The 10,671-nt window shown below is 33.3% G+C and overlaps 1 non-coding gene across 1 annotated transcript; it reads left to right on the forward strand.

Moving 5' to 3' along the window:
* Nucleotides 1-5,039: 5,039 nt before the first annotated feature.
* Nucleotides 5,040-5,112, forward strand: TRNAR-CCU (transfer RNA arginine (anticodon CCU)). The gene has a single exon. It is a non-coding gene; the product is annotated as a tRNA-Arg (tRNA).
* Nucleotides 5,113-10,671: the final 5,559 nt, after the last annotated feature.

Here is a 10,671-nt window from a genome sequence, read left to right on the forward strand (position 1 = left end):
AATTAATAAACCAAGTTAATTTACTTAGTCAACTCGATGCTAAAATCACTCAACTAAAAATAATGCACTTTGACCATGTGCTCCTGTGGCGCAATCAGTCTGTGCGCAGGACTTATAAGGCAGTATCTGTTGAGCAATGCTGAGGTTGTGAGTACAAGCCTCACCTGGAGCAAATGTAATTTTTTTTCTAATGTCATCAGTTAATGATTATCATCTGCTTCCTGAACATCCTGATATGAAGGCAGAAAAAAAACACAAAAATGACTGTTTTTAAGTACCAGTACACACAGCTGCTTTGGTTCATATGCACTGTAAACATTACTTTAGTTAGTCAACAAAATGGAATGCAAAAGACTACCTCTTTATTGGTAAAAGAGTTGCATCAATCTGTTTTGCTGCAATGTAACATGAGGGTCCACACTATTAGGTCTGGATAGTACAATCACATTTCATGCTGGGATTTGTAAAGCAAAGAACACAAATAAACGGCTTTCCTATATCGCAACAATTAATGATTATACTAATGAAAAAATCAGTTTCACTCAAAGATGTTACAAAGCCCCAGTGGCCTAATGGATACGGCACTGGCCTCCTAAGCCAGGGTTTGTGCTTTCAAGTCCCATCTGGGGTGATAGGCTTTATTTCATTAAAATAATTTTGGAGATGTCCTTTCATACTGCACAAATGGCTCCACCAGAAACTTTTATCTGTTTATCAATCCGGAACTGTTCAGCTTGCAAAATTATGGCCCAGTATCTAAAAGCAGACATTTATCCTAATGACATTGTGGATTAGTTTTCTGAAAAGTTTACTATCACCTGGGACAGTGGCTTCAAGTCCCATCTAGGATGCATGTTCCTTTGTTGCTAATTCTCATTCTAGAAGTTATGCTTTTTTTCAATGCAGGTGACTGTATTAATGGTATTGCAGAAAATCCATATATACCAAAACATACCTATTAAATTTTAATTGCAATTTAATATCAGAGTGGCTACAAAATAACAATGTCTATGGCAATTGCTGATGGATTTCTTGAAGTCCTTTCATCCTTGTCATCAAAAGGGTAATTTTCTGCCTTTTATATTTCTTTGGACACTGACTTTACTGACAATTTAGGTGCTTCAGACCAAAAAAACAATGTTTACCTTTAAATATAGAGCACAAGTGAGATTTAACTTATTTTTATTTAAAGATACTGCATTTTTTGGTATTATAGTGTATATTTTCCCTATGCAACATTAAAGTTACATATATCTATAGCAAATATTATTTAAGATAAATAAACAGGAATTATTTTACAATTTGGATAATATTGAACTGTACAACAATGGCATGAATTCATTGCAATATACACCTATCGATACATAAAACTGGGCAATAACACAAATGCACAATATAATTGATTACCTTATGATTAGAATATTACTTTTATTAGGTACTTTAGTATTGGGTGCAGTAGTTTAGTGGATTTAAAAAGTAACTAATTTAAAATTAATAAACCAAGTTAATTTACTTAGTCAACTCGATGCTAAAATCACTCAACTAAAAATAATGCACTTTGACCATGTGCTCCTGTGGCGCAATCAGTCTGTGCGCAGGACTTATAAGGCAGTATCTGTTGAGCAATGCTGAGGTTGTGAGTACAAGCCTCACCTGGAGCAAATGTAATTTTTTTTCTAATGTCATCAGTTAATGATTATCATCTGCTTCCTGAACATCCTGATATGAAGGCAGAAAAAAAACACAAAAATGACTGTTTTTAAGTACCAGTACACACAGCTGCTTTGGTTCATATGCACTGTAAACATTACTTTAGTTAGTCAACAAAATGGAATGCAAAAGACTACCTCTTTATTGGTAAAAGAGTTGCATCAATCTGTTTTGCTGCAATGTAACATGAGGGTCCACACTATTAGGTCTGGATAGTACAATCACATTTCATGCTGGGATTTGTAAAGCAAAGAACACAAATAAACGGCTTTCCTATATCGCAACAATTAATGATTATACTAATGAAAAAATCAGTTTCACTCAAAGATGTTACAAAGCCCCAGTGGCCTAATGGATACGGCACTGGCCTCCTAAGCCAGGGTTTGTGCTTTCAAGTCCCATCTGGGGTGATAGGCTTTATTTCATTAAAATAATTTTGGAGATGTCCTTTCATACTGCACAAATGGCTCCACCAGAAACTTTTATCTGCTTATCAATCCGGAACTGTTCAGCTTGCAAAATTATGGCCCAGTATCTAAAAGCAGACATTTATCCTAATGACATTGTGGATTAGTTTTCTGAAAAGTTTACTATCACCTGGGACAGTGGCTTCAAGTCCCATCTAGGATGCATGTTCCTTTGTTGCTAATTCTCATTCTAGAAGTTATGCTTTTTTTCAATGCAGGTGACTGTATTAATGGTATTGCAGAAAATCCATATATACCAAAACATACCTATTAAATTTTAATTGCAATTTAATATCAGAGTGGCTACAAAATAACAATGTCTATGGCAATTGCTGATGGATTTCTTGAAGTCCTTTCATCCTTGTCATCAAAAGGGTAATTTTCTGCTTTTTATATTTCTTTGGACACTGACTTTACTGACAATTTAGGTGCTACAGACCAAAAAAACAATGTTTACCTTTAAATATAGAGCACATGTGAGATTTAACTTATTTTTATTTCTAGATACTGCACTTTTTGGTATTATAGTGTATATTTTCCCTATGCAACATTAAAGTTACATATATCTATAGCAAATATTATTTAAGATAAATAAACAGGAATTATTTTACAATTTTGATAATATTGAACTGTACAACAATGGCATGAATTCATTGCAATATACACCTATGGATACATAAAACTGGGCAATAACACAAATGCACAATATAATTGATTACCTTATGATTAGAATATTACTTTTATTAGGTACTTTAGTATTGGGTGCAGTAGTTTAGTGGATTTAAAAAGTAACTAATTTAAAATTAATAAACCAAGTTAATTTCCTTAGTCAACTCGATTCTAAAATCACTCAACTAAAAATAATGCCCTTTGAGCATGCTCTCCTGTGGCACAATCGGTCAGCGCGCGGTACTTATAAGACAGTATCTGTTGAGCAATGCCAATGTTTCGAATTCAAGCCTCACCTTGAGCAAATGTAATTTTTTTTCTAATGTCATCAGTTAATGATTATCATTTGCTACCTGAACATCCTGATATGAAAGCAGAAAAAAAAACACAAACATGACTGTTTTTAAGGTACCAGTACACACATCTGCTTTGGTTCATATGCACTGTAAACATTCCTTTAGTTAGTCAACAAAATGGAATGCAAAAGACTACCTCTTTATTGGTAAAAGAGTTGCATCAATCTGTTTTGATGCAATGTAACATGAGGTTCCACACTATTAGGTCTGGTTAGTACAATCACATTTCATGCTGGGATTTGTAAAGCAAAGAACACAAATAAATGGCTTTCCTATATCACAACAATTAATGATTATACTAATGAAAAAATCAGTTCCACTCAAAGATGTTACTGAGCTCCAGTGGCCTAATGGATACGGCACTGGCCTCCTAAGCCAGGGTTTGTGCTTTCAAGTCCCATCTGGGGTGATAGGCTTTATTTCATTAAAATAATGTTTTAGATGTTCCTTTTATTCTTGCTTCATACTGCAGAAATGGCTCCACCAGAAACTTTAATCTGCTTAACAATCTGGTACCGTTCAGCTTGCAAAATTATGGCCCAGTATCTAAAAGCAGACATTTATTCTAATGACATTGTGGAATAGTTTCCAGAAAAGTTTACTATCACCTGGGACAGCGGCTTCAAGTCCCATCTAGGATGTATGTTCCTTTGTTGCTCATTCTCATTCTAGAAGTTATGCTTTTTTTCAATTCAGGTGACTGTCTTTATGGTATTGCAGAAAATCCATATATACCAAAACATGCCTATTAAGTTTTAATTGCAATTTAATATCAGAGTGGCTACAAAATAACAATTTCTATTGCAATTGCTGATGGGTTTCTTGAAGTCCTTTCATCCATGTCATCAAAAGGGTAATTTTCTGCCTTTTATATTTCTTTGGACACTGACTTTACTGACAATTTAGGTGCTTCAGACCAAAAAAACAATGTTTACCTTTAAATATAGAGCACAAGTGAGATTTAACTTATTTTTATTTAAAGATACTGCATTTTTTGGTATTATAGTGTATATTTTCCCTATGCAACATTAAAGTTACATATATCTATAGCAAATATTATTTAAGATAAATAAACAGGAATTATTTTACAATTTTGATAATATTGAACTGTACAACAATGGCATGAATTCATTGCAATATACACCTATGGATACATAAAACTGGGCAATAACACAAATGCACAATATAATTGATTACCTTATGATTAGAATATTACTTTTATTAGGTACTTTAGTATTGGGTGCAGTAGTTTAGTGGATTTAAAAAGTAACTAATTTAAAATTAATAAACCAAGTTAATTTACTTAGTCAACTCGATGCTAAAATCACTCAACTAAAAATAATGCACTTTGACCATGTGCTCCTGTGGCGCAATCAGTCTGTGCGCAGGACTTATAAGGCAGTATCTGTTGAGCAATGCTGAGGTTGTGAGTACAAGCCTCACCTGGAGCAAATGTAATTTTTTTTCTAATGTCATCAGTTAATGATTATCATCTGCTTCCTGAACATCCTGATATGAAGGCAGAAAAAAAACACAAAAATGACTGTTTTTAAGTACCAGTACACACAGCTGCTTTGGTTCATATGCACTGTAAACATTACTTTAGTTAGTCAACAAAATGGAATGCAAAAGACTACCTCTTTATTGGTAAAAGAGTTGCATCAATCTGTTTTGCTGCAATGTAACATGAGGGTCCACACTATTAGGTCTGGATAGTACAATCACATTTCATGCTGGGATTTGTAAAGCAAAGAACACAAATAAACGGCTTTCCTATATCGCAATAATTAATGATTATACTAATGAAAAAAACAGTTTCACTCAAAGGTGTTACTAAGCCCCAGTGGCCTAATGGATAAGGCACTGGCCTCCTAAGCCAGGGATTGTGGGTTCAAGTCCCATCTGGGGTGATAGGCTTTATTTCATTAAAATAATTTTGGAGATGTCCTTTCATTCTTGCTTCATACTGCACAAATGGCTCCACCAGAAACTTTTATCTGCTTATCAATCCGGAACTGTTCAGCTTGCAAAATTATGGCCCAGTATCTAAAAGCAGACATTTATCCTAATGACATTGTGGATTAGTTTTCTGAAAAGTTTACTATCACCTGGGACAGTGGCTTCAAGTCCCATCTAGGATGCATGTTCCTTTGTTGCTCATTCTCATTCTAGAAGTTATGCTTTTTTTCAGTGCAGGTGACTGTCTTAATGGTATTGCAGAAAATCCATATATACCAAAACATACCTATTAAGTTTTAATTGCAATTTAATATCAGAGTGGCTACAAAATAACAATGTCTATTGCAATTGCTGATGGGTTTCTTGAAGTCCTTTCATCCATGTCATCAAAAGGGTAATTTTCTGCCTTTTATATTTCTTTGGACACTGACTTTACTGACAATTTAGGTGCTTCAGACCAAAAAAACAATGTTTACCTTTAAATATAGAGCACAAGTGAGATTTAACTTATTTTTATTTAAAGATACTGCATTTTTTGGTATTATAGTGTATATTTTCCCTATGCAACATTAAAGTTACATATATCTATAGCAAATATTATTTAAGATAAATAAACAGGAATTATTTTACAATTTTGATAATATTGAACTGTACAACAATGGCATGAATTCATTGCAATATACACCTATGGATACATAAAACTGGGCAATAACACAAATGCACAATATAATTGATTACCTTATGATTAGAATATTACTTTTATTAGGTACTTTAGTATTGGGTGCAGTAGTTTAGTGGACTTAAAAAGTAACTAATTTAAAATTAATAAACCAAGTTAATTTACTTAGTCAACTCGATGCTAAAATCACTCAACTAAAAATAAAGTACTTTGTCCATGTGCTCCTGTGGCGCAATCGGTCTGTGCGCGGTACTTATAAGACAGTATCTGTTGAACAATTCTGAGGTTGTGAATTCAAGCCTCACCTGGAGCAAATGTAATTTTTTTTCTAATGTCTTCAGTTAATGATTATCATCTGCTTCCTGAACATCCTGATATGAAGGCAGAAAAAAAACACAAACATGACTGTTTTTAAGTACCAGTACACACAGCTGCTTTGGTTCAGATGCACTGTAAACATTACTTTAGTTAGTCATCAAAATGGAATGCAAAAGACTACCTCTTTATTGGTAAAAGAGTTGCATCAATCTGTTTTGCTGCAATGTAACATGAGGGTCCACACTATTAGGTCTGGATAGTACAATCACATTTCATGCTGGGATTTGTAAAGCAAAGAACACAAATAAACGACTTTCCTATATCGCAACAATTAATGATTATACTAATGAAAAAATCAGTTTCACTCAAAGATGTTACAAAGCCCCAGTGGCCTAATGGATACGGCACTGGCCTCCTAAGCCAGGGTTTGTGCTTTCAAGTCCCATCTGGGGTGATAGGCGTAATTTCATTAAAATAATGTTTTAGATGTTCCTTTTATTCTTGCTTCATACTGCAGAAATGGCTCCACCAGAAACTTTAATCTGCTTAACAATCTGGTACCGTTCAGCTTGCAAAATTATGGCCCAGTATCTAAAAGCAGACATTTATTCTAATGACATTGTGGAATAGTTTCCAGAAAAGTTTACTATCACTTGGGACAGTGGCTTCAAGTCCCATCTTGGATGTATGTTCCTTTGTTGCTCATTCTCATTCTAGAAGTTATGCTTTTTTTCAATTCAGGTGACTGTCTTAATGGTATTGCAGAAAATCCATATATACCAAAACATACCTATTAAGTTTTAATTGCAATTTAATATCAGAGTGGCTACAAAATAACAATTTCTATTGCAATTGCTGATGGGTTTCTTGAAGTCCTTTCATCCATGTCATCAAAAGGGTAATTTTCTGCCTTTTAAATTTCTTTGGACACTGACTTTACTGACAATTTAGGTGCTTCAGACCAAAAAAACAATGTTTACCTTTAAATATAGAGCACAAGTGAGATTTAACTTATTTTTATTTAAAGATACTGCATTTTTTGGTATTATAGTGTATATTTTCCCTATGCAACATTAAAGTTACATATATCTATAGCAAATATTATTTAAGATAAATAAACAGGAATTATTTTACAATTTTGATAATATTGAACTGTACAACAATGGCATGAATTCATTGCAATATACACCTATGGATACATAAAACTGGGCAATAACACAAATGCACAATATAATTGATTACCTTATGATTAGAATATTACTTTTATTAGGTACTTTAGTATTGGGTGCAGTAGTTTAGTGGACTTAAAAAGTAACTAATTTAAAATTAATAAACCAAGTTAATTTACTTAGTCAACTCGAAGCTAAAATCCCTCAACTAAAAATAAAGTACTTTGTCCATGTGCTCCTGTGGCGCAATCGGTCGGTGCACGGTACTTATAAGACAGTATCTGTTGAACAATTCTGAGATTGTGAATTCAAGCCTCACCTGGAGCAAATGTAATTTTTTTTCTAATGTCATCAGTTAATGATTATCATCTGCTTCCTGAATATCCTGATAAGAAGGCAGAAAAAAAACACAAACATGACTGTTTTTAAGTACCAGTACACACAGCTGCTTTGGTTCATATGCACTGTAAACATTACTTTAGTTAGTCATCAAAATGGAATGCAAAAGACTACCTCTTTATTGGTAAAAGAGTTGCATCAATCTGTTTTGCTGCAATGTAACATGAGGGTCCACACTATTAGGTCTGGATAGTACAATCACATTTCATGCTGGGATTTGTAAAGCAAAGAACACAAATAAACGACTTTCCTATATCGCAACAATTAATGATTATACTAATGAAAAAATCAGTTTCACTCAAAGATGTTACAAAGCCCCAGTGGCCTAATGGATACGGCACTGGCCTCTTAAGCCAGGGTTTGTGCTTTCAAGTCCCATCTGGGGTGATAGGCTTTATTTCATTAAAATAATGTTTTAGATGTTCCTTTTATTCTTGCTTCATACTGCAGAAATGGCTCCACCAGAAACTTTAATCTGCTTAACAATCTGGTACCGTTCAGCTTGCAAAATTATGGCCCAGTATCTAAAAGCAGACATTTATTCTAATGACATTGTGGAATAGTTTCCAGAAAAGTTTACTATCACCTGGGACAGTGGCTTCAAGTCCCATCTAGGATGTATGTTCCTTTGTTGCTCATTCTCATTCTAGAAGTTATGCTTTTTTTCAATTCAGGTGACTGTCTTAATGGTATTGCAGAAAATCCATATATACCAAAACATACCTATTAAGTTTTAATTGCAATTTAATATCAGAGTGGCTACAAAATAACAATTTCTATTGCAATTGCTGATGGGTTTCTTGAAGTCCTTTCATCCATGTCATCAAAAGGGTAATTTTCTGCTTTTTATATTTCTTTGGACACTGACTTTACTGACAATTTAGGTGCTACAGACCAAAAAAACAATGTTTACCTTTAAATATAGAGCACATGTGAGATTTAACTTATTTTTTTTTAAAGATACTGCATTTTTTGTTATTATAGTGTATATTTTCCCTATGCAACATTAAAGTTACATATATCTATAGCAAATATTATTTAAGATAAATAAACAGGAATTATTTTACAATTTTGATAATATTGAACTGTACAACAATGGCATGAATTCATTGCAATATACACCTGTGGATACATAAAACTGGGCAATAACACAAATGCACATATAATTGATTATCTTATGATTAGAATATTACTTTTATTAGGTACTTTAGTATTGGGTGCAGTAGTTTAGTGGATTTAAAAAGTAACTAATTTAAAATTAATAAACCAAGTTAATTTCCTTAGTCAACTCGATGCTAAAGTCACTCAACTAAAAATAATGCACTTTGACCATGCACTCCTGTGGCACAATCAGTAAGTGCGCGGTACTTATAAGATAGTATCTGTTGAGTAATGCTGAGGTTGTGAGTTCAAACCTCACCTAGAACAAATGTAATTTTTTTTCTAATGTCATCAGTTAATGATTATTATCTGCTACCTGAACATCCTGATATGAAGGCAGAAAAAAAAACAAACATGACTGTTTTTAAGGTACCAGTACACACATCTGCTTTGGTTCATATGCCCTGTAAACATTACTTTAGTTAGTCAACAAAATGGAATGCAAAAGACTACCTCTTTATTGGTAAAAGAGTTGCATCAATCTGTTTTGCTGCAATGTAACATGAGGTTCCACACTATTAGGTCTGGTTAGTACAATCACATTTCATGCTGGGATTTGTAAAGCAAAGAACACAAATAAACGGCTTTCCTATATCGCAACAATTAATGATTATACTAATGAAAAAATCAGTTTCACACAAAGATGTTACCAAGCCCCAGTGGCCTAATGGATAAGGCACTGGCCTATTAAGCTGGTGATTGTGGTTTCAAGTTATCTGGGGTGATAGGCTTTATTTCATCCATTTAATTACTGGAGATGTTCCTTTGATACTGCACAAATGGCTCCACCAGAAACTTTTATCTGCTTAGCAATCCGGTACTATTTAGCTTGCAAAATTATGGCCCAGTATCTAAAAGCAGACATTTATCCTAATGTCATTGTGGATTAGTTTCCGGATAAGTTTACTATCACCTGGGACAGTGGCTTCAAGTCCCATCTAGGATGCATGTTCCTTTGTTGCTCATTCTCATTCTAGAAGTTATGCTTTTTTTCAATGCAGGTGACTGTCTTAATGGTATTGCATGAAATCTATATGTACCAAAACATACCTATTAAGTTTTAATTGCAATTTAATATCAGAGTGGCTACAAAATAACAATTTCTATGGCAATTGCTGATGGGTTTCTTGAAGTCCTTTCATCCTTGTCATCAAAAGGGTAATTTTCAGCTTTTTATATTTCTTTGGACACTGACTTTACTGACAATTTATGTGCTACAGACCAAAAAAACAATGTTTACCTTTAATTATAGAGCACATGTGAGATTTAACTTATATTTATTTAAAGATACTGCATTTTTTGTTATTATAGTGTATATTTTCACTATGCAACATTAAAGTTACATATATCTATAGCAAATATTATTTAAGATAAATAAACAGGAATTATTTTACAATTTTGATAATATTGAAATGTACAACAATGGCATGAATTCATTGAAATATACACCTATGGATACATAAAACTGGGCAATAACACAAATGCACAATATAATTGATTACCTTATGATTAGAATATTACTTTTATTAGGTACTTTAGTATTGGGTGCAGTAGTTTAGTGGATTTAAAAAGTAACTAATATAAAATTAATAAGCCAAGTTAATTTCCTAAGTCAACTCGATTCTAAAATCACTCAACTAAAAATAAAGTACTTTGTCCATGTGCTCCTGTGGCGCAATCGGTCTGTGCGCGGTACTTATAAGACAGTATCTGTTGAACAATTCTGAGGTTGTGAATTCAAGCCTCACCTGGAGCAAATGTAATTTTTTTTCTAATGTCTTCAG

Source organism: Taudactylus pleione, unplaced genomic scaffold (assembly GCF_031769625.1).
Source record: "Taudactylus pleione unplaced genomic scaffold, aTauple2 ptg000473l, whole genome shotgun sequence".
Lineage (NCBI taxonomy): Eukaryota > Metazoa > Chordata > Amphibia > Anura > Myobatrachidae > Taudactylus > Taudactylus pleione.